This window comes from Ixodes scapularis, unplaced genomic scaffold (assembly GCF_016920785.2).
Source record: "Ixodes scapularis isolate PalLabHiFi unplaced genomic scaffold, ASM1692078v2 PGA_scaffold5__190_contigs__length_132052651, whole genome shotgun sequence".
Classification (NCBI taxonomy): domain Eukaryota; kingdom Metazoa; phylum Arthropoda; class Arachnida; order Ixodida; family Ixodidae; genus Ixodes; species Ixodes scapularis.
Window position 1 is genome coordinate 107,442,075 of NW_024609880.1, and position 24,193 is coordinate 107,466,267.

A 24,193-nucleotide genomic window follows, 5' to 3' on the forward strand; every position below is an offset into this window, starting at 1 on the left:
AGGTTGACAAAATAAGGCTAAATGCATCTCTGACTGTTTAATGTTGCCATAGAATCGAAGATGCTTTGCAGAGTGAGGCTGGAGCGTATTGTACTCCCAGATACTACGGGTGCTCTGCTACGAACAGACTCCACGTTCCTTTCACTTGTCGGGATGCCGTTCAAGAGATGATACGTTATAGGCCGACGAACAGACTCGAGATTCTGCAAGGCAAAAGATCCTTCTCACCTTTGGGAAGAGGAAACAGGCAACAATGGATAGGGTAGAAGGGGGGAAAGGAGGAAGCGAGGGAAAAGTGGAAAGCGCGAACCGGACGTCGACCTTTAAGTGCAGGATTTCAGTGATTGAAGGATCTTTGGATTTTTAGTCGCGAAGAAGAATCGAAGATATGATAGCCATTTTTGTTTCCTGGATCCTTATTGAAGGGGAGAAAAGATAGTCGGCAAGTTATTTTATTTACCGGTTGTCTTAAACCACCAGGCACAGTAAAAATGCGCTCAATACCCGACATACCCACAAAAACAAAAGCGAGAATATAAAAAAAAAAGACTTTAAAAGGTATCTTTTTCCTCTCACCGTCAGCTTCGTGAAGCTTATATTTCGAAGCGACCACATTAGCCACATTGTTCGGTGACAGTGTCGCAGACTGGCATTCGACTCGAGGTGGTTTCGTATTGCAGCGGGGTATCATGGCCCGATCTAGATTGTCATTTTGATTTCAAGTTCAAGAACGGAGAAATGTCTGCGTATGCGCTGTGCCAAGAGCCGCGCCACCGCAGTGGTGCGACGTCAGAGCCACATGTTTGTCTATAGTTGCAGTTAAACATATTGAAATTTAAGGATGCAAAAGTTCCGAGCCTATCAAGCTAAACCCTATAGCTCTTTCACGGACAACGCTGCACCCCGCAAGCTAGATCAAAGCAGTGGAGCTTGATGCAATCAACAATGCTAGAACAGGGAGGCATAAAGGAGGTAAAGAAAAGCGGGGTGTCGTGAGAGCCTGAATTTCTTATAGAGTCATACAGGAACAAGTAAAAAACACAATGCAGAGAGGTAAGGAAGTGAAAAAAAGGAGTAAAGCGAAGCAAACTGGGCAGCCGTGTGTCTCTAGTAATCATACCAGCCACCTTGGATAGCAGTTTTAGGCATAAGAACCGCAAATGCAATACATACACTTGTAATTCATACAGATTATAATTATGGAGGTTCAACAGGACCGATGTCAGTGAACATATCCGAGAAAACGCACAAGCAAGGTTCTTCTGTACTGGTTATTGAAAGTGCTACAAGTAGAAATATGTTGATTTTATGCCCTCTAAATCATTATTTTTTTAGCTCGCACTTTGCACACAAATCAGGAAGCAAGAAATGACCATTTTTTCACTTATTGTACGTTTGGTTGATTATTTCAGTCTTAAAAAAAAAAGAATAGTCATATAATATGACATAGTAATAAATAAATTTCGGTTCTTTAAATTTTTTGTTCAATTCTTCTTTTCTTTTTATATTGCAAGCAAGCACTATGTGTATCAAGCCACGTAAGCACCTGAATTCCCACCAGCACTTAAAGGGCACTGCCGAAGCCGATGGTCTGGTCGTGGATGCTATTCTTCTCGTAGTCTTTCGGCTGGTCAGCTGAAAGTTGACAAAACGTTGACAATTGTGAAATGGCTACGAAGGTCGATGGGATGGCGTCTATATGACAATTACCATCCACTGCCGGCCGCGTATGGTAATCGTCATAGAGACGTCATCTGATCGACCTTCGTAGCCATTTCGCCACCTCAACCGTTTCTCACTCTATAGGCTATCACCAATGTATTGCTATATTGCTATACTGGTTCTATACTAACGCCATTTGGCTGTAAGAGGATTTCAAAAGGCTATAAAATGTATAATTTCGATCTCCTCCAATAGCCCATTCACGTTAGTACTTCGATACACTGGCGATACACTGGCGATAGCCTTCAGAATCGCGAAACGTTGACGGTGTTGAAACGGCTTAAAAGGTCGATCGGATGACATCTGTACGACGATTACCATTTAGGCGCAGCTGATCGACTGCTTATACACTCTAAAAAAAGCCTGTGCGTCTACTTTCAGGCACAACACTCGGAGAACCAATCAGCGCAACTTACGGAAGCAGCTCAGCGAATGACGATGCCCAAAACATCTGAATAAAACCACAAAACGCAGACTGAGTTGTGACATTAAGCAATGCAAGCGTGACGTCTACATTGCTTAATGACACAACTCAGACTGCATTTTTTTGGGGACTCTAAACATATGTTTCGACATCGTCATTCGCTGAGCTGCCTCCGTAAGTTGCGCTGATTGGCTCTACGAATGTTGTGCGTGAAAGTAGACGCACATACTTTTTTTTTTTTAGTAATCGTTATTTAGCGATAATACATACTTCGAATGGCGTCAACCATTTTTATAGGGGACGGCCTCGGTTGCCGTCAGAGAGATGTCAGCGACAACGAGTTGAGCCTCTTTCGAAGTCAAGGCATCGCAGAATGCCTTGCCCCATGTTTCTTGCGCCTCCAGTAACAACGGTCAAGTGTACGCGCAACGAAAATGTCTGGAACCTCGTCGTCATTTTTAAGGGGCTAGTATTTTTAATGTATGTCGTGATATCTTCGCTTGGAACCGCTGGGAGCGCCTTCCACGCGGTCGCGGTTTTATAGCAAGCAACTCTGGCGTTAAAGGGATGCTGAACTGAAATCTGAATTCCCCAAAACACGCGGCAAAAGCGTGCAACGGGATGCTTCAAACACCAAAACATCACTCATACAGCGATATCTCGAACGGATGAGCGTATTTTTTTAAAAAAGGACGCGCATTTGGCAGGAATGTTGACGTCATGTTTTTCCGAGAAGGAGAGAGAACGGCCCCACGTCTTCTCCGGCTCGCCGCCTTGAGGGAGCGAAGCGAAGGGAGGAGGAAACAAGATATCTTGACGTCGCGCGCCTCGTCGGCCTGGTTCAATCTGGACCTGATTTTCCAAAAATGCGGTAGTCCATTTGAGATATTGCCTTACGAGTAGTGTTGCAGGGATCGTAGCGTCCTGCCTACATCTCCTGCATTGTTTTTTCGACAACCAAATTTCGGTTCACCATCCCTTTAGGCGGCAAACACAAACACAATGAAAACTGGCACGGCGCGAGGGTTACCTTAGTAACGGTCGTTGACAAGTTTCGAAAGTCTGATACACCTACACCGCATGCACAAGTCTGTAATCCGGTATACCGGTTCACTTGAACAACGACCACAGCCTATTAGAAAGTAAACGCGGAGAACTGCAGCGCCCTACGTTATTGATGCATCATATTTGCACAGGCGTAGACGGGTGCGTGAAAATAAAACTAGCCCAATATGAGCAAACACCGTCCTTGTAACTTGTTATGGCCGCCATTCTAATCTAGTCAGTTTCATTACACGTGGCGCTGTAGTTAATGTCATCGAATATGCAATAGCAATTCATTCCATCAAGTGTTTGCATGTCAGTGCTCAGTGTTCCACAAGAGTGATGGGCTAAGTACGAAAATCCAAACAAAGCACTCATGATCTTCGCCTGCCCATTCATTTTACACAAAGCGTTACGCGAAGGCGCCCGACATAATGTTCAAAGTATCGCCGAAAAATAAGAAAATAAAGGCCTGTTCATTTGTGTATCTTCTGTGCAAGGTATTAGTTGATCCATACCACGCAAAACACTGTTCATATACCGCACCAGGGAAGTAATACTGATAATCAGAATTTAAAATGCACCTCTTAGAAGTCTCAGCTCAGCAGCTAACAATTTTCAAAACTTTTCTTATGAAGGTTTTTAAGCGCAACGCCTGCCGCCGTTTTGATGCGCATATAACGTTGTTTTCACGATGAAATTAAATAATTCTGACCGATAAGAAAATTATTGAAAGTATTAGAACGTCTCCAAAGTACGATGAAATTAGTTATGGTTTCGTAACAATTTTATTCAATCAAGCGGTGCAGCTTCTGAAGCTTCAATCACAAAAGGGTGCCGCCAGCCACTTCAATGACGGTTCCGGTCATATACGAGCTCTCTGGCGAGCAGAGAAAAGCAACCACGTCAGCAACCTCACGAGGCTGAGCGAAGCGACCAAGTGGAAGCTGGGAAGAAATTTTTTGTCGCCGCACTTTTGTAAAGAATTCTGAAACCCTCGGAACGGGACTGTGGATCATTCCAGGAAGCACTGCATTGCACCGAATTCCTTTGTCGGCAAGATCCATGGCCACCGTTTTGATAAGACAACAAATACCGGCCTTGGAGGCGACGTAACCGTAGCGTCCTTTGAAGCCCGTCTTGGCGACCAGGCTGGAAATGTTGACCACTAACCCTTGAGTCACCTCTCGGCCAGCATGTTTCGTGCAGCAGCTTGGGTCATCAGGAAGGTACCCTGGTTCATTTGCAAATAATTTCAAGAATTATATATTTGATGCCACTTTATAATATCTAGCATGAGTAACTAAAGATGTGAAACAAATTAAAAGAACACAAAATTACCATCGATTTTTACTCCCAAATCTAATAAAGTATAACCACCATCCAGTATACAACAAGCATTCGCTCAAAGTTTGCCTAGACGAAATTACACTGTTGCTTCGGTAGTGAAAAACGTGTTGCGAAATACGTCCTCCACTGAATCCAGCAAGAAAATCGGGGTCACGGGATATCATGGTATTAAAGTGACAGCCCAACTTGATACTGTGACGTCACGTGACGTGACGTTAGCGGATAATTTTACGTGACGCACAGACTTGACGCCATGGCTTGGCGACACGGTTTTAAGGCGTGGTCTCACGTGATGCGATGACGTGACATGACGGGAATTTTGTCAATAATATTAGCGAGATTTACATAGTAGACACGAAAGACGACATGTACTGTGTCGTCGGTTATGTCTCCCGTGTCCCTCTATCGTTTTCGTAATTTAGCGAGGTAACTGACCTAGCGATATGACCACACGTGACCTGACGTAACCGAAAATGGTCACGTGACGTGATGTCACGGTATAAAGTCGCTCGTGCATTTTGTGTCCTGATGTCACAGAACGTCAATTTCAATGCTAAATTTACCAAGGAAATGCACAAACGAACGTATGAACAGACGGCCGCAGACGATTCTTGAATGGGAGACTCTATTAAAAAGTATTCCATGTTTTATAATTGCACTATCGTCAGTGACATTACCACTTAATTCATCTTAAATGTCATCTGCCTCCTTTGGTTTGATTATATACCATAAGGTAAAAGATATGCGTTCACGTGCAGGTGTTAAGAATCTGGATCAACAACCTCATACTTTTTCACGTTGCATTTTAGGTTCATATAGCTCGTGCCAGCCGAATATATATACATATAAACCAGACAGAACATTGAGTATGAGCGATTGCACGGACTGCTCAGTGGAGAAAATTTTTTTTGGAAATAAAATGTATATCTTTGCTTTCACGGTGGTGACTGCTCGCAACAGCGAGCTTCCAATAAAAGCTTTGAGAATTCAGATTCAAAAATAAACCTTACTCAGAACTTCGCAAGTGCGTTATTCATTACTTCGGCTTCACCCAGAAGAAGTGAAAATAAAAACCACGCAGTATGTTGCAAGATATTTAGGAAATAAATACGTTTCTGCCGTATTTTAGAATTTATTCATGCAATCAGTCAGGATGAAACGGAGTGTTAGTTCATAACATCACTGGATAAAATAAGGCGCATCATCTTCTGAGGGAAGGACATGCCTCAAAAAGTAGGGACAAACATTATATTTTTTTTTTTTGCTTTCTCTCGAGTTGACAGTTTTTCTAACAAAGTCATCTACCCCAACGCTTACCAAAAGGCCAGGTGCTATCCTTTACAAAAAAAAGTCTCCCAACATTAAGATGCCCGAGATTTCCCAAGTATACAAACAGAACGCACTCGATCTCTGAATTCTAGACGTGCAAGAAGTATTTGCGAATGCTACTCGAAAATAATTTAGTCTCTGGGGCGCCAAGATCGTGGTACGTAAGTAAGCTAACGTAAAACAGTAGGTAAGACACTGTCCTTGCTCTTTTTCTTTTTTTTGTAAAGGAACTTGTTTTTTGTGTTTTTTTAAATATTCAGGGCAGTTTTTAAAACAGTCAAGCGCTTAAGCTTACCTTGAGGTTAACATCGACGACTCGATTAAAACTCTCCTCGCTTGTATCGAGGATGGAGGTGCAAATGCCAAATATGGCGGCGCAGTTCACCAGAATGCTGACAGGGGCACCGTGTAGTTCCTTTATTGACGCAGAAAGGTGTTGCACTGACGTTGAGTTGGTGATACCAACTTCCATCGCAACGTGTCTCTGATCGTCGCGCGCGGCTGAAAATACACGCGTAAGTTGCGGTATCAAACGAAACATGAAGTTAGCCGAAGCCCATACGAACAACTTCGATGAAAAACACTATGTGACCCCACATTCCTTCAAATAAGTAACTTCTGAGGACATTTAAGAATATAAGTATTTAAGGAAACTACCTGCTGCCGTCTGCTTTGGTTCCCGATTAGTTTTCTTAATTTTATTTTCAGGTAGCTCGGTGTGTAAGCGGAACGCAAGTGCCTCTGCTTCTCTTCCAAGGGTTGTGTGGACGTCAGATAGCAGAGCTTTGATCGACTTTGATTGAAGGATAGGGGTAGACCTCAAAACAGGCTGCCTTGAGATTTACCCACTATTTTTCGATCAAAGCCAATCAAAGTTCGGTGTTCTGACGTCCCCACAACAATTGGAAAAGCAGAACAACTTGGACTCCGCATACCATCATTTGTTGCTCTCGACTATTGTACCATGCATCGTAAAAAATAAATAAAAAAGAACGTTTTTTTTTTAACTTGGAAGAGTCAATCACTGCAATGTACAGAAGAAGCTTGATGAATGACAAGCTGAAGGTATGTTTAGAGCTAACAAGCAGTCTGTGTTGTGACACTGAGTCCCTTGAATCGCCATGCTCAGCGCCACATCACATACATAGTTTTTAGGTCTAATCGTACTTTCAGCCTCGTCATTGGCCGATCTTCATCCGTAAATATCTTAATGTTTAAGTATAAAGTCATTAATCTTCCTTAAGCATGCTCAGCGCCACATCGCATACATCTTTTTTAGGTCTAATCGTACTTTCAGCCTCGTCATTGGCCGAACTTCATCCGTAAATATCTTAAGCGTTTAAGTGTAGTTATTCTTCTTCCCTAAGCACGAAGTCTTTAGCTTCATTTAGACACTATCCAAGCACCTCAGTCTGAACTCACCAAATAAATTAGAAGCACAAACCTAAAAGAGTAGTGAGCACGGCTTCAGCCTTTGCCAAATCAATGTCTGCGACGATCACATGAGCGCCTTTCTCTGCTAAGACATCACAGATTGCCTTGCCGATATCTCCTCCGCCTCCGGTCACCACAGCCAAGCGTTCGCGCAATGAATGGTCCTTTGAGCTCGTTTCCATAATTCTGGGTGCTTGCAATTTAATTTTATGCACTGATGTTCTCCTTCAGAACCACTGGGAGGTTCTAGCACCCGGTCGCAGTTCAATTTCAAGCAGCTCGAGCTTTAAACGACCTAGAAGTGTATTTGGGGTTATCACTAAGGGCGCTGCTGTATCGAAACGACTGCTGCCAGCTTTCAAACAAGCCAAGCGAGAATACTGGGCTCGTTCGTTTCATATGAACAACACCTGCATCTTTCTACACTCGGTGTACATCACCCGACTCAATTTAGGAGCGTAGTGTTCGTTTACAACAGATTCCTAGAGCGCATCCCCCTTCATATGTCTCCACCTCGAAACAACTTTTGCACAGGTGCAGACTGGTGTAGATAAATATAGCAACTCGAATATTGGCAAACATAACTTTTCTAGCTTCTTATGGCTGCCCTCACGAGGTTTTGAATGTCGTCATACGTGAAATAAATTTTATATCAAGAACACGCATACAGAAAATGCATACAGGTATGTCCATCTGTCAAATGCAAGATCTCGTTGGCGTGTCGGTGAAGATTCTCAAAGTCATGCATGAAAGTAGGACCAAACGAGATAAGTAGGTATTGGAAATCTAATATTTCGCTGGACGCCATACTGAAGTACTTAGTTCAGCGCGCATGCTCAGAGCACACCCTTATTCATTAATTACAATGTACGAATATCTTAATTGGTCTTGGCGATGGCGGCCAATGGAAAGGAACTTCACGTTCATGCTCAGTATTCCCCATAAACGTCAACAGGATGTAATACGCAAAAAAAAAAAGAAACAAAAAAACTAAATGTCATGAAATGAAACAAGGTCAACGCTCTCAACGCAGCAGCCGATGTAAAGCACTGGAACTCGGTGCATTGCAGGACGTGCAAAACGAACGTTAAAATAGCCACGATTTCCATAGGACAAAGGTGTAGTATCAGTCGGTGCATTTCGGTAAGCACGGTGTAGTTTGGACGAGTTCATGATAGGCTTATTTATGAAGTGAAAGAAATTGTTTTTACAAGTTTTAAGTACTCCTTAATTGCTAAAAAAAATTATGTGCCGCATCGAAGGTGCAAACCATACAAATAAAAAATAAACACTATACGAACGACGTGGTGTAACTCGTCACCTGTTGTATTCTTTAATAAACCCAAATAATACGAACACCTCGCTACACTAGTAAACTTTGAGGTGACCGATTTGTATCCAAGTTTATTTTTTCTCGTCAATATAGAAATTAATATCTAGAGATTGTCCCATTTGAAATGGTGCCAGTCAAAACGACACCGGACAAAACGATACCGAGAGCAAATTTAGAAGCATTATATGAGTGTAATTTTACGGCATTGATTTTTAATTTATATTTCGGGGTTATTTCAATATCTTGAGCTAAATGCACGACTCACATGTATTAATTAAGCATTCAAACTCAGCATATGTCTCCCTGTTTGTACGTTTTCTCTTATTGCCCGCGCTCTGACATAGTAAAACAAACGGTGCAAATAAACGCAGTGAAGTCTTGTTATTATGTACGCAAGCATTTCAAAGACGGTCGACGAAGGCAAGAAGACGAAAGGATAGTAAAACTTTTGAGTGACAGAGTACTTTGTGAGCTTTACCAATGTAAGGAAGTAAGGACATGGCACAACAATGAATCGATTATTCGGGGTTTCACGGCCTCAGCGGTCACTAGCTTATCTTATTCTTTCTGTGTCACTACCGCGGATGACTAACTTCCGGAAAATTCAAAGGTTATGTGCACACTTCGGGCATAAATTAGGGTTCCGTGACTTCAAATAAATTAATTAAAACTCGAAAAAGACTCTTCGTTAAAAACATCTTCAGTTTGGATTTATCGGAAAAACACTGAATTCCACTATAACAAAGGAAAAGAAGAAAGAAAGCAGTTTTTTACAAAAGGGCCTAATCAGAGCACAGGTTCAGTGGTCACCAGGAAAGTTCCGATGTCTCTCGTTGCTAGTGTGGGAGCCCTCCGATATTGGTGGATATTTTTTAGTCGTTCATCGGCCATACCTGCCTTCGGGTATTGCCGCATTTATTTTTCCCAGCTATACACGGGAAAGAGGCCTTCCCGGCTGAACCTACGTAGTCAGACGCCGGGGGTGTGGGGACGGTGAACGAGAACCTCGGAGCGAAACTCGAGTGAATATAAAAATCGAAACAAAACATTCTTTATATCAACCCGCCCATTCATTTCGCGCAAAAGGATAGGCGAAGGCGTCTGACAAAATGTTCTAAGTATAGCCAAAGAATAACATTTGAGAAGGTGTTTATTTGTGTCTCATCAATGCAAGGCTCCAGTTGATTGATACCACACAAGAGACTGTCCATATATTGTATGTAAAGACAGCGAAGCTGTTAAGAATTTGGAAAGCATCTCTTAGAAGTTTAGGTGCAGCAGTGAAAGATTTTCAGAAGTTTCTTAGTAAAGTTTGTAAGGCGAAATGTCCGCTACCACTCTGATGGCGCGCAGGACGCTCTTTTCGCAATAGCATTAAAAAGTCTGAACAATAAAAAAAATTAAAAGTAGTAGAACTTCGCCAATGGACGATTAAATTAATTATGTCTTTGTAACATATATATTCGATCAAACTTAATTCAAGTTTAAATCACAAACCGCAGCTGTCAGCCACTTCAAAAACGGTTTCGGTCATATACGAGCCCTCTTGCGGGCAGAGAAGAGCGACCACGTCAGCGAACTCACGAGGCTGAGCGAAGCGATCAATTGGAAGCCGGGACGAAATTTCTTGCCGCTGCTCTTTCGTGACAAAATCTGAAACTTTCGAAACGGGACTGTGGATTATTCCAGGAAGCACAGCGCTGCACCGAATTCCTTTGTGCGTGATATCCAAGGCTACCGTTTTGGTAAGGCCAATTAATCTGATATTGGAAGCGACGTAACCATAGCATTCTTCGAAGCCCGTCTTGGCGACACCGCCGGAAATGTTGACCACGACCCCTTGAGCCACATCTCCGGCCAGCACGTCTCGGGTAGAAGCTTGGGTCATCAGGAGGGTACCCTGGTTCATAAGAAAATAGTTTGAATAAGTGTATATTTGATGCCACTTTATAGCATAACATGAGTAAATAAAAGATTGAAAAATAAAAGGATACAAACTTACTATCAGCTATTACCTCAAAATTCAATAGAGCATGGAAATCAGGAAGCGGTCTCTCAAGGCTTGTTTAGACAAAATTACGCTGTAACTTCTGTAGTAAGAAACAAATTGCTAAATATGACCCCCATTGAATCCAGAGGGAAAATTTGGGTCATGTGACCTGACGCCTTGTGACGTCATGGTATCACTTGACAGCACAACCTGACACCGTGACGTGACGTGACGTTAGCGGGAAAATTTGTCATATAAACACGGACCTGAAACAGTGACGTGACGACACAGTTCCTTGGCCGGTTGCAACGTAATGCGATGACGTAACTAGACATGAATGTATCCGCTAAACTTAGCGAGGTGTGCATAGCAGACACGATACACGACACGTGCTGTGGCGAGGTAAATGGCCTGGCAACATGACCACACGTGAGCTGACCTAACACAAAATGGCCACGTGACGTAACGTCATGGTGTGAAGTCGCGCTTGAATGTTATGCCATAATATCATCGGATGTCAATTTCCACGCTACATTTCCCAAGGAAATGCACGAACGCACGGATGAGCAGACGAACGTACACTTTTTTGGAATAGGAAACTATTAAAAAGCATTCCATGCTTTATGATAGCACTATACTGAGTGACATTGCTACTTAAATTATCTTCAATGTTCTCAGCCTCCTTCGGTTTTCTATATTCAATACAGTCAAAGAGGTGAGTTCTCGTGCAGATCTTGAGAACCTACAACAGAAACATCGAACTTCTTTATGGTAGCATTTACTTTTATATAGCTCTCGCTAGCTTAAAATATATTTCTAGATCAGACCAAACGTTGGACAGGAGGTATGGCCCAAACTGCGGGATGGAGGAAAATTGTTTTTAAATAAAAATGTCTATTTCTGCTTTAATGTGAGTGACTGCTCACTAAAGCGAGTTTCCAATAAAGGATTTACCAGCTCATATTCGAAACTGTACCTTACTCAGAACCAGTGTTGTACGGAACGGCGTTCCTTGAACGCGCTACTTTTAGGAGGAACGAAGGGACGCCGCCGTTCCATTTCGCATCAATGGAACTGTAACGGGAACTCGTTGCATTTTTAGTGGAACGAGAAAAGGAAAGGCGTTCCTTTTTTTTTGTTGTTGTCCAATAGGGTAATTTTTATTTTACTTTTAAAAGGGAAATTTTAAAAGTCTAAAAACAATATTTTTACGAAGTGCAGGATCTTGTTAACCCATTGGTTACTTACCTTTAGGTTTATTTTGTCTGGTCCTCGCTTGGTAAATGTCAGGTGCCGACGAGCTAGTGGACATAGATTCATCATCAGTGCCCGAGACTGCGTACAAAATTAAAACTTTTTGTCGAAAAAAAAAAGACACGGAAGGAGGGAAGTTTTGAATTCAGCTACTTTCTTTGCTGCCACGAATCATCATACAACACGAAATCTAAGGCCGACTACGTTCATCACTGAACTTCCACAAAGAGACCTACAGTTACAACAAGGAACAGGTTACCAGACATCGAACGCGCCCTTGTATCCTGAACATTGGTCACTTAAAAAATAACCGGAAATTTCTCTTTATATTTCCCCTTGTTTCACACCTTCAAACTGAACAACGAATGCAACCTTCACAAAGAAAAACATGTAGTTTTCAAGATTGACCTTCCAAAAGCTTTACGCTCTTCTTCGCTTGCTCATCTTACGGACAGCAACATCGGCAAGCAACTGTTGTTAAGTTCAAACAAGAAACTTTGTTAGATTGAAACGTGTGAGGTTATTGTAAAACGCTGGTACAAAATGGGGTAAAAGTACATTTGGCTTGCCTGAATCGCCCACCAAACACAGGGATATGGTTAAAAACTGAGATATTTAAAGGTGAATATACCAAAAAAAGAAACCCTGCTTCCGCATGTTTTATTCTTTTGGTGCCTTTCCATAAGGGCATTAAAATTCGTATGTTGTCATGGGATGCAATAGATAAAACAAAAGCTTTTCTTGATCTAACTAAGCATTGTAATTCGCAAAATATAAATGTGAGGTATTTTTAGCGACACGTTCCATTTTTTAACTGTAACGGAAACGAGTTGTTTTTCCCATTTAGAAAGTGTAATGGGAGCGCCTTCCAAAAATCAAAAGGAATATGAAACGAGCTTTTGTTCCTTTTTTTGAAAAAAAAACGTGTACAGCACTGCTCAAAACATATCAAGCATGTTAGCTATTAGTTGGGCTCCACCCAGGAAAAACAAATAAATTAATTATCGCGCAGTATGTTGCAAAATGTTTTGCAGGTAGGGAACTATTTTGTCGTACTTCAGAATTTACTTATCTAAGTAGTCAAAATCAAACTGATCGGGGTAATTTCATGATATCAGCGAGTAAAATAAGACACTTCACCTTGTGAGAAATGGACATTCATCAAAAGATTGTGACACACAATTCGTTTTTGTTTGCGTTCTTTTTGAATGATATCTCACCTAACAAAGTAATTTGCCCCAAGGATTAAAGAAGGGCAAACACGCTGGCCTTCACAAGGAACAGTCTTTGACCAGACAGATGTCCAAGAATTCCAAAGTATATATATATATCCACTCGATCTCTAATTTCAGTACGTGTAAAAAAACATTGGCGCACGCTAATCTAAAATTATTTAGATGCTGGGTTGCCAATAGCGTCGTGGGTGAGTAAGCTCACGCAACACATGTGAAACAAACAACCCTTGCCTATTATCTTCAGTGCAGTCTTGAGAACATTCGAGCGTTTAAACTCACCTTGAGGTTGACATTGTCGACTCGATTAAAGCTCTCTTCGCTTTTATCGAGAATGGAGGTGTCAGGACCAAAGATAGCGGCGCAGTTCACCTAGGTGCAGGTGCACCGTAGATTTCCTTTATTGAGGCAATGAGGGTTTCTACTGAAGTGAAGTCGGCGATAACTTTTACCGAGACGCGTATCTGACCGTCGCGCGTAGCTAAATATACATGCGTAAGTTGTGTACTAGACGAAACATAAAACTAGCGAGAAGCCCATGCGAACAGCTTCAAAGCGAAACTTTTTGTGTCCCCGCATTGCTCTAAATATTTAATTTTATTAGGACAGTTAGTATTATACGTAACTCAGAAAACTACGTGCTTCCTCCTGCCTTGGCTCTCGAGTAGTTTTTTTTTTTCCTTCTTTGTTTTCAGGTAGCTCGGTGTGCTTTATGCGCGTAGCACCACTTGTGGCTCTCGACTATTGTACGAGGCGGGGTCAAATTAAACCCGTTTGTTTGAATTCGGAAAAGCCAATGACTCAAATTTACAGAGAAAACTCGATGAATGACGAAGTTGAAAGTATGTTTAGGGCTAACAAGCAGTCGACGCTGTAACAGTGCGTCACTTGAATCGTCATGCTCAGCGCCACATCACATAGATCTTTTTTCGGTCTAAACGTATTTTCAGCCTCGTACTCGGCCGATGTCCCTTCGTAAATCTTTTACGTGTAAGTTTAAATTTATTCTTCTTGCACAAGCATAAAGTCTTTCGTTTCATTTGGACATTATCCAAGCATCTTCATCTAAACCCGCCAAGTCAATTAGAAACACAAACCTGGAAGAGCAGTGAGCACGGCCTCAGCCTTTGCCAAATTGATGTCAGCGACGATCACATGAGCGCCTTTTTCTGGTAAGACATCGCAGATTGCCTTGCCGATATTTACTCCGCCTCTAGTCACCACAGCCAAACGTTCGCGCAATGAAATTCCTTAGGACCTCGTTGCCGTATTTGTTGAGTGCTTGCAATTTATTATTGTGCACTGATGTCCTTCCTCGGAACGACTGGAATGTTCTGCCACACGGTCACAGTTCTTGTTCAAGCTACTCGAGCGTTAAACGACCGACAAACGTGTTTAGGTTTGCCACTCAGGGGGGCCCTGTACCGAAACAACTGCTGCCAGCTTCCAAACGAACCAAGCAAAAATACTGAGCTTGTTTGATTAATTTAAACAACAAAGCATCCTTCCACACTCGGTGTACATCACCCAACTCGATTTAGGAGTGCATTTTTTAGCGCATGTGAATTGCCCTTCATTTTTCCGCACCGCAAAAACAACTTCTGCACAGCTGCCGGCAGGTTTCGATAAATGTAGTAACCCTAATATTGCCAAATATAATTTTTCTAGCTTGTAGGTGATATTTCACTGGACGCCATACTTAAGGCTATTGTTCTTCGCGCATGCTCAGAGCAAACCCTTACTACTCGGATGCTATGTACGACAACCTTAATTGATACATATTGTTAAACGCAGATTAGGCCTGAGTTGCGGCTTGCAATCAGCAGCAACGTACTTGGCGATGGAGTCCAGTGAAAAGAAACTTGAAGGTCATGTTCAGTCATCCTCATAAACGTCATTAGAATGTAATACACGACAACAAAATCTAAGTGGCATAAAATAAAGCAAGGTTAGCGCTGTTAACGCCAGAGTCGGTGTGAAGCATTGGGTTTTGGTGCACTTCATGGGGGGCCACACAATTTATGAAGTAAAATATATAATTGTTTCCTACAACATTTTAATACAGCTCCAATATTTATAATAATGTGCCACATCAAAACGCAAAAAAAGTCTGGACAAATGACGCGGTTCCATTCATGATGTGTTCAGCTATACACCAACTCATGTTTTCAAACAAACCGGAGCGCCCCTAGCGGACGCCACCGGTGCCGCGCATGCGCGATGGGGGTGTGAGCAAGAAACTCGCCGTCGCCCATAAACAAACCATTGAAATGCGGTGTTGTCGGCGTCGGTGTGAGTCCCCCTGCCCTTTTTCGCGTTCGCATTGTTGATTCTACGTCTTCCGGCAAGGTCTGACTACTTCAGCGGCGTCAGCGAAATTACCGAGGCTCGTTACACCGCAAAACTTCGCGTGAATAATGTGACATGCGGCGATTCATTCCGCGTGGATGCCGGAGAATGTACGCTAAAGCCTGAGTCGCATGATGAGATTTCGCTCGCAATTTTTAGACCGGACGTCGGTCAGGCTGCAGAAGCGTGAACCGTAGCTGAGATGGTCGACGTCGATGCTGAAAATCTCAAGCAGAATCGGACCAAGTGAATCAGGCATAACAAGTCGGTGATTGCCACTGTTAACAATTTTCAATGCATCCTTGTATCTACTGTTTACATCGAGCCTGGTTAGCAACCTTCAAATTTGAGCCTATTGAGGCCTGCACTTACTTCTTATCGCAAGTACCGGGCCCACGTTTGGTCTATGGGCCGGTGTCGTCTAAAAGAGCAGACGACAAGCAGAAACGTTTGAAAGAGCAGACGGCAGTTTAAACAGTCAAGCGGCCGTTTGAACTTGAAGACGCACTGAACGTAGTCCGAAGGTGGTCCGTACAACCTCGCGGTTTTCCGCCGTTCATGTTAGAACAAAACAAATACATTTAATGACCAGAAGTATCCGTGAATTCAATCCAAAGTGCTTCCCGCCCAAGCAATCGTGGTCGACGGCGTTTGGTTTTCCCTTTGACGGCACATATCCACCTTCCCGGACGAACCGAGCACATGAAAACTGGCCTTCAAACCTTTCTAGACACTTTTAGTACAGTCCCAGTCGCGGCGTTTTGACGAGAAGGCAGGTTTTTGTCAGGTTCCTTTCAAAACAACGCAGGAATACACGTCTCGCATGGGAACTTCTGCCCACAGCCCCAGACCGGAAGTGCGACCGACGCGCCACCACCGCGCCGTGACGTCACAGAGATGAGGTCGTGTATATTAAATGAGATTACCGTCATCTCTTTTTTTAAGAATCGAGTGATATGAACACCCTGCTTCATCAAGGAACGTTTGGGTGACCAATCTGTATCCATAATTTTTGTTTTCGTCAAAACAAATACGAAGATCCGGATAGAATGGTCCAGGTCAAAATAGTCGTGGTAAAAATAGTCCCCGGTAAAAATGGTTCCCGTCGAAATAGACCCAGTAAATGGTACCGGTCGAAATAAAAATTGTGCCAAAAGCAAACATATAAAAATTGCATCAGCGAAATTATACGGCATTGCTTTATATTTTTGGGGTTAATCCATGTATGACTTAAACATACGAACTCAGTTTACGTGTCTCTGATTGTATGTTTTCTATCATTTGACTATGCTCTGACTTATATTAAAACAAACTGCAAAGAACCGCAATGTAGTCTTGCTATTTTGGACGAAAAGTTTCTAAAGACGGTTCGAAAACGCAAAAACAAAAAAAAAAGGTTAGTAAAATGTTTGAGTAACAGAGTACATCTTGAGTTTCCCTACTGTAAGGAGGTAAAAATCAAAGCTCATCATCATCATCATCATAATCGTCGACGTCATCATCATCATCATCATCGTCATCATCATAATGCTTTTATTTGGGCCAATCAACAACCAGCAAAGGTCTACACTTTGGCACAGTGAAAAAATTGCACAGCTGTAAAACATGCTCAACTGATAAAACTAGCATGCAACAAAACACGACAGTACATTTTTAGCCACGGAAAATAATCTCATCTAATTGTCTACTGAGATTTACGTAGCTGTCAAAAATATCAAAATTTGTATACCCAAGATTGTTTACGCTTGTGTGCATTCTTGTTGTTGATGATGTCATGTGTTGATTGTGGGGATAAAAAGTGAGAGCTCTCCTATTTGAGCGAGTCGGTACGTTAAAATTCACTGTGAACAAAAGTGTTGAGTCAATGTCCCCGTGAACTAGTTTATATAAGAAGTTAACAACGCGCGATAGTCTTCTGAGGGATAGACACTGTAGGCCAAATTTGTCGAGCAGGAGTTCATAGTTGTAAAAATATTTTTGGCCAAGGTATTTGTCATAAATTATGCGCCCAAGGCATCTCTGAACTGACTCTATTTAGCTGCATCACGTAGTGTCAGTGAATTCCACACCACAGAGCCAACGTTTAGTCTCGATCTGATAATAGAACAAAATTAACAAAGGAAACAAGCATAGTTCGCAAACTTTCTAGTTAATCGAGTAATCATTCCAAGTAATCTAAGTGCAGAACAGGCAGTATGGGTGACATGACAGCCAAACGATAAAGTAGTGTCAAAGTACAATCCGAGATCACGAGGCGGTGAGACTCTTAAAATGCACTTATCATCAATTGAGTTTGAATGCTGTATAATTTCAAGCTTTTTACTGAAAGACATGAGCTTAGTTTTTTCTGGATTAATGATTCAGCAATTTTCCCGACACCAGTTTAAAATATGCGATGCGTCACTCTGAAAAAGGTCACAGTCGTCGATCAAACTAATACTTAAAAAGAGCTTGATGTCGTCTGCGAATAAAAGCACGTTTGAGTTTACTACGCAAGTAGATATCTCATTGATAAAGATAAAAAAAAATAGTGGACCCAAGTTGGAGCCCTGTGGTACTCCCAATGACAGATAAAATGGATCAGAGAAGTTATTTAAAATGCGTACGACACAATGACGGTCAGTCAAATAGCTTTCTAGCCATAATAAAAGCACAGAAGAAACGCCATTACGCGACAATTTGTGCAGCAGCAAAGCGTGGTTCACCTTATTAAAGGCTTTCGAGAGGTCAAAATAAACAACGTCAACTTGACCGCGATTACAAACAAAATTTACTGTATAATCAAGGAAGGTACAGAGGTTTGTCTCGACTGAGCGCCCGTTGATAGAACCGTGCTGAAAAGAACTGATACGTCGCTTGAAATAACAAGACAGACGAGTGTGCATCACTATCTCAAATAACTTAGAAAAAGAACATAGCAATGATACAGGCGACAGTTCCCAACTTGCGAAGTATCCCCCGTCTTATAAATAGGAACAACAATAGGCTCTTTTTGCACAGATGGAAAGATACCCTTACTCTATAAAAAATTAAATGTATGCTCTAAGATAGGCTAAAAAGATTCGAGCAACCATTAACAATAAAGTCAGGCACATAATCTGTACCAGATGTTAGTTTCGGCTTCAGTTTCCTTATAGCCGCCAAGAACTCGCTAACAGTGACTTTGTCTACTGCACAAACATCAGAGTAGACAGAATCGTCAAGAAATGCACTACCTTTCGGAACATCACAGGAAAAACAACCACTGAAATGACTTGCAAAAAAGTTAGCGATATCCTTCGGGTTAAACAGGTAATCAGAATTTCTTCTTAGACAGATACCGTGTGTACTGCCTTTTGTATGTTGTCTAGCGAATTTCCAAAACTTATCTGGTTTGTAAAAAAGACTATTTTCTACTGCGTTTAAATGCACACACCCGTCATGAATAAATAACTTTTTAACAAGAGACCGATAAATGCTGAACTTAGCATATCACATTTGCGATCCATTTCTTTTGTACAATTTCTGACAATGCGATTTTTTTAAATGTAATATATTAGATCTTTAGAATACCACGAACGATACTTTGTAGGTTTCGGTGATCGTTTTGGAATAAAATTTTCCATTGCATTTCTCACTACCGTCGTAAACCACTTCGCCGCTGAGTCGATTGAATCGTCCTTCAAAATGGAGGACCAGTCGTAATTTTCAAAAACCCTATAAAGACCAAAATAATCGCCTGTGCTGAAAGAGGAATACGTCTGCTTTGGGCGAGCTGCAAATTTCAACGTATTATGGAACGCAACACAACGAGTTATCCGTATTACTGAGACATGTCTGTACAAGCAAAACAAAAACAAATATCAAATGAAGTGAAGCTAGTAAGCGGAAATTGAAGGGAGCCTTCCGGAAGTCTCAGCAGCCACGTTTACATGAATGCAGAGTTGTACACGTTACTGAAAAAAAGTAACCGATTACAATTACAATTACTCCACTGTAAAAAGTAACCGATTGATATTACAATGACAACATCAAAAAGTAATTGAAACATTAATGTAAAGCAATTGATTACCTCCGACGTTACTTTTCATTCAACATCTTAGGGGCGGAGCTGCTTAGGGCCTAGCCTAGTCCATCCGTCCGGCGTCCGTGCTCACGTCGATTGCCCTGCCTCCGGGAATGACCCACTTAAGAAACAAAAAAACAAAAAAAAAAAAAAAACACGTACGTTTGCACGGGGGTTTAAGCTCAGGATTGCTTGCTTACGAGGCAGACGTCTTACCCACTTTTTTGTAACAAGAATTTTATTTACAATGAATATGCAAACAATTTTTACACTCAACCCTTTTGCACACTGTTCAGCGATGTCTGAGGAGGAACGCCAAATGAAAAGTTCCATCTGTTTGAACGCCTGCTCCGGCGGTACCTGACGAAGGACGCACGTGGTCTGTTTTCTGGTACCATGGGAACTCCTCAGAGCACCTCCGGCTGCTCACGCCGCTCTCCGCGCGTGCTCATACGTGCTCCCGCACTCACCATGCGCGCCACGCTCAGCAAATAGTAAAGATGAAAAAAAAGGAGAAACAATTACAAAAATAAAGGGAAGAAAAGAAAGGAAAAGGAAAGAAAAGGGGCCTCCCACGCGCACCGCCCCCCTCACACGCAACCGAACCCTGCCCGTCAGAGGGCAGCCGGCAGCCCCGGCCACCCAGAAGCCGGCGCCCCGGGCTGTGGCCTCCAGAGTCGAGCTGTCTCCTCAGGCCCTGCCACTCGTCCGATCCTCCCGCTGCCCCCCTGCCGGTCACCGAGACCACCCAGTCGAGTTTAGCCAGGAAGTAGTCCCAGGTTGGACGCGCATCCAAGTGGCACTGCACCATTGCTGTGCGTGACTGCCAGATGGCGTGTAGTCCCAGCAACACCAACACGCTCGTCACCTCCTTCCTTTCTCCGTCACCGAGAAGGAGGTACTTGAAAGTGCCCCACTCAACGTCAAAGGCCGACCTAAGGCGGAAGCACGTCCTAATCTCGTCCCAGAACAAGTAGGCATTCGAGCACTCGACGAGGACGTGCTGGATGGTCTCGGTGTTCCCGCAGAGGTCGCAGTTGAGAGACGAGGGCACGAAGACTCCCTTCCTATGCAGCCACGGCTTGACGGCAGCACCCCCGTTTGCATACGGACGAAGGCATTTGTCGCCGTGTGAGCGGTGAGGCGCCGCACGAACCTGAAAAGACGCGCAGCTCCGTCGGGAACTAGTGGCGGCCTGTACAGAGGTGGCGGAAAGGTCGCTGAAACCGTGCCCCAGTATAGTTTCCTCTTGGTGACGGTTGCTAAGTAATCCCAAGAAAACAGGGCCGAGAAGAACTGTATGGCCTCTGCGATTCCGCTGTAAAAGCGCAGTGCCGCCGCTTTCGCCGTACGACCACTCGTGCTCGCCATCCACCTCCCCAGGTAGGGGAAACCGAGGTGGTGCAGCGCGCTCAGGAGCGTGGGTTCCATTGCGTCCCGGAATAGAAAAAAACGCTGCACGTTAAGCTTGATGACGATGTTAACTAGGCCGAGGCCTCCGCTTTCCTGGTGTAGGAAGAGGTTGTCGCATCGCGTCCACTCCCATGGCGATCTCCAAACGAAAGTGGCCCAGCTTCTGTAGATCTTCTTGGCCGTCACCCCCGGGCAGCAGACGGCTTGAGCCCTGTAGAACACGGCCGGGTAGGTCACGGTGTTGCAGACTTGGACGCGGTTGAAGACGGATATATATATTTAGGCCGCCACAGTGAGAGTTTTGCAACCATGGTGTTGGCGGCCCTCTTCCACTGTGCCGTCGCCGATTGTCCCGGGTCGATAGGGGCGCCAAGGTAGCTTCCAATCGAGGTGCTCTAGCCCATCCCTACGAATCTTGGGGGCGTTGTGGCCCAACACCCAAGCCAAGCGCCTATCGACTTCTCTGGGTTGATCTCCGCGCCCCATGCGGCGGTATAGACCTTTACGTGCTGCAGGACGGCCTCCACTTGTTTCTTGGACGAGTAGATGAAGGCCACGTCATCTGGGAATGCCAAGACGCTGACGTCCTTCCCGTCTCCCAGTTGCAGTCCCCTGATGCGCTGGTCTTCACTGATGGCGCGGCATAGTGGTTCAAGTTGCAATGCGAAAAGGATTGGCGAAAGGGGGCACCCCTGCCGGACCGATCTTCCTATAGGGATGCGGGCACCCTTGATTCCGTTGATGAGCAGCCGCGTGCCGATTTCGCGAAAGCACAAGGCTACGTTGCATGTGGCCGCTCAACGTCTGTCTATACAGGAGAGGGCGCTTCGGTCAAACGCGTATATAATCGCGTTAAACTTTGCATTCATTGGCTCAACGTTTATAGACGAGAGGGCACTGCGGTCAAATGCTCAAATGCGTATATAACCACGATCCATACCACACATTCTCTTTCTGATATAGACCGTTGACTTGAGCGGTGGAGATGCGTTTCCACGGCCTCTAGCGGATTCAAGCTGATCAGCTAGAAGATTACTGGCTCTGTATTTCACCGACCGTAAAGCAGTAATAATGAAGTCGGAACGCAACCCGGAAGTCAGCACTACCTATGAGCAATAAAAAGAAAATCAGCACCATCAGAACTACCTATGAACAATAATATCAGTATCATCAGTACCACCAGAGCTTCGCCCCAAATCAACATCATTCACCACGTGGAAATGCGGCCTCTTTTTTTAGTGCAGTAGCATAATCCTTAGAATCCCGAGGTCAGTTGTTCCGAAAAAAAAAAGAAAGCCTTGATGCTATTGCTTAGAGCTTAGTGAGTGACGCCAACACACCCGATTCCTCTCGTGAAAAAAAAAAAAAAGAAAAAACAATAAATGAGAAGAGCGCTGTGTAAATGCATTACTCACAAGAGGCTGGATAAGGTCATATACCAAGGAAATGAAGCAGAGTGAAATGGCCTACTAATCCTCCAGGTCCCGTGCTTAGTGGTTTCGATAAAGAAAAAAAAAAGCTCGCGGTACACCCTTGCACTTCTTTCGAGTTGTGAATGCGAAAGCATGCAAACCACTCGTCCGCTCCCTTTTTCGTCTGCTGCGTACTTTTCGTCGCCGGTCAGCGCGCGTGCTCCCCTGGGCACGCTGACCTTGGACGCTCCGTGTTAACGCCGCGCTAATGGACACGCAGCGCCATGGGGTGAGCGGTCGTGGAAACTGACGAGCGCAGCGGCCAATGGGAGCCCCGTCGACGCGCGCCAGCCAATGGAAGCAAAGACGAAATCCATCAGCTTTACTTCGCTCATATTGGGATCGCGGAAACTAGGTGTCGTTTTCACGCTTCAAACTGATGACGTCAGCAAGCTCCATCGGACCAAATAATGCTTCCGCATTAAAAAAGAATTGACCGTTGCACAGAGCTGCGTGACTCCAGCACATCAAACCACCCCCCCCCCCTCCCTTCCAGAAAAAAAAAAAATTTAGAATAATGGTAATCGGTAATTTTGTAATCGATTACACCAAAAAAATAATTCAATTCCAAGGATGGTTACTCCTTAAGGAAAGTAATTGAAGCGTTATAAAATTACAGTGAAATGTAATCGATTACAAGTAATCCATTGCTTGTAATGCTTTACGTAAAAGTCTGCATATGAATGCGACTTGAGCGCATCGACTCCTATCGTGCTTCGAGTGAAGCCGACGCGGCAACGTTTACATGAATGATCAACAAACGCTACGCGAAAGGTGGCGTCACGCCGTGTCAAAGCTCAAAGTTAAGGCTGCGTTTTCGGCACCAACCGCACCACGTGACAATGTTTTCCGGTGCATCGCACGTAAAGGCCTTTCGACACTTTCGGCGAGCGTAAAGATCGTGCCTGGTGTCTTCGCGAGTTACGAGAAGGAAGAAACATTAAAACCCTAGCATTTTGGGCTCCGGGCCGGGCCGCCGGGGCCACTCTGGACCAGAGGCGTCGTGTGCGCGCCGACCCTGGCGAGCGAGATCACTTCCGAACGCTCTGAGGACGGAACCGCGCTCGCCTCGCCAAACCTCGCCGACCGCGACCGGACCAACCGGATCCCGCGGCCGAAAGGCTCCGGCATCCAGGAGCGGCACCAAAGGTAGGAGCTGCCATGTAGTGCTCGGAGCTCTTGCGTCGTTTGTGCTTGCACCGAAGCCTTTAGGGACTGCCGCGGACTCGCAAGTTGCACTAAGGCGTACTCCGCAAGGTTTGGCCGGGGGCCGTTCTCACCGAGCAGTTCAGCTATATTCCGCTCACTTATGATGGCAAGAAAAGCTCGCGTTTTTTCTCGGGAGAAAACTGCGGGCAATCACACGGGACCGCTTACTGCGCCGCCAACGAGGTTGGTCGCGGCCATGTTTTCAGCTGTTCACTCGCTCCCGAAGCGAGCGCCTTTCCGTAAACTTCCCCGTTCCAAAGTGCGATGCGACCCACGTTTACATGGGCTGAATAAATGCGCATTCGCCGTCTCTATCCGCCTCTGTCTAGCGACTTGAATGCGGCGTGCTGCCTTAGCGCATTATACCGTTTGCATGACCGCATTGAATGCGACAACAGGATTTGATGCGACTAAGTTGCATTCATGTAAACGCGGCTAATGCGACAGCCACCGGTTCGCAAAAGTTTTTAGCAAATGACTCCCAGTGAAACTTTGGCTGCTGCTCCGAAGCCTTGCAACAAATCTCTGCAAACAAATCACTTCGAAATTTGGATAATGGGAATAAATAATTTCGAACTGAACTTACTGTAGCA

General features: G+C 44.0%; 2 pseudogenes; both read right to left on the reverse strand.

Annotated features, from left to right (window-relative positions):
• Positions 1–4,014: 4,014 nt before the first annotated feature.
• On the reverse strand, positions 4,015–7,485 carry LOC8027693 (annotated as a pseudogene).
• Positions 7,486–9,790: 2,305 nt separating this feature from the next.
• On the reverse strand, positions 9,791–20,937 carry LOC121838202 (annotated as a pseudogene).
• Positions 20,938–24,193: the final 3,256 nt, after the last annotated feature.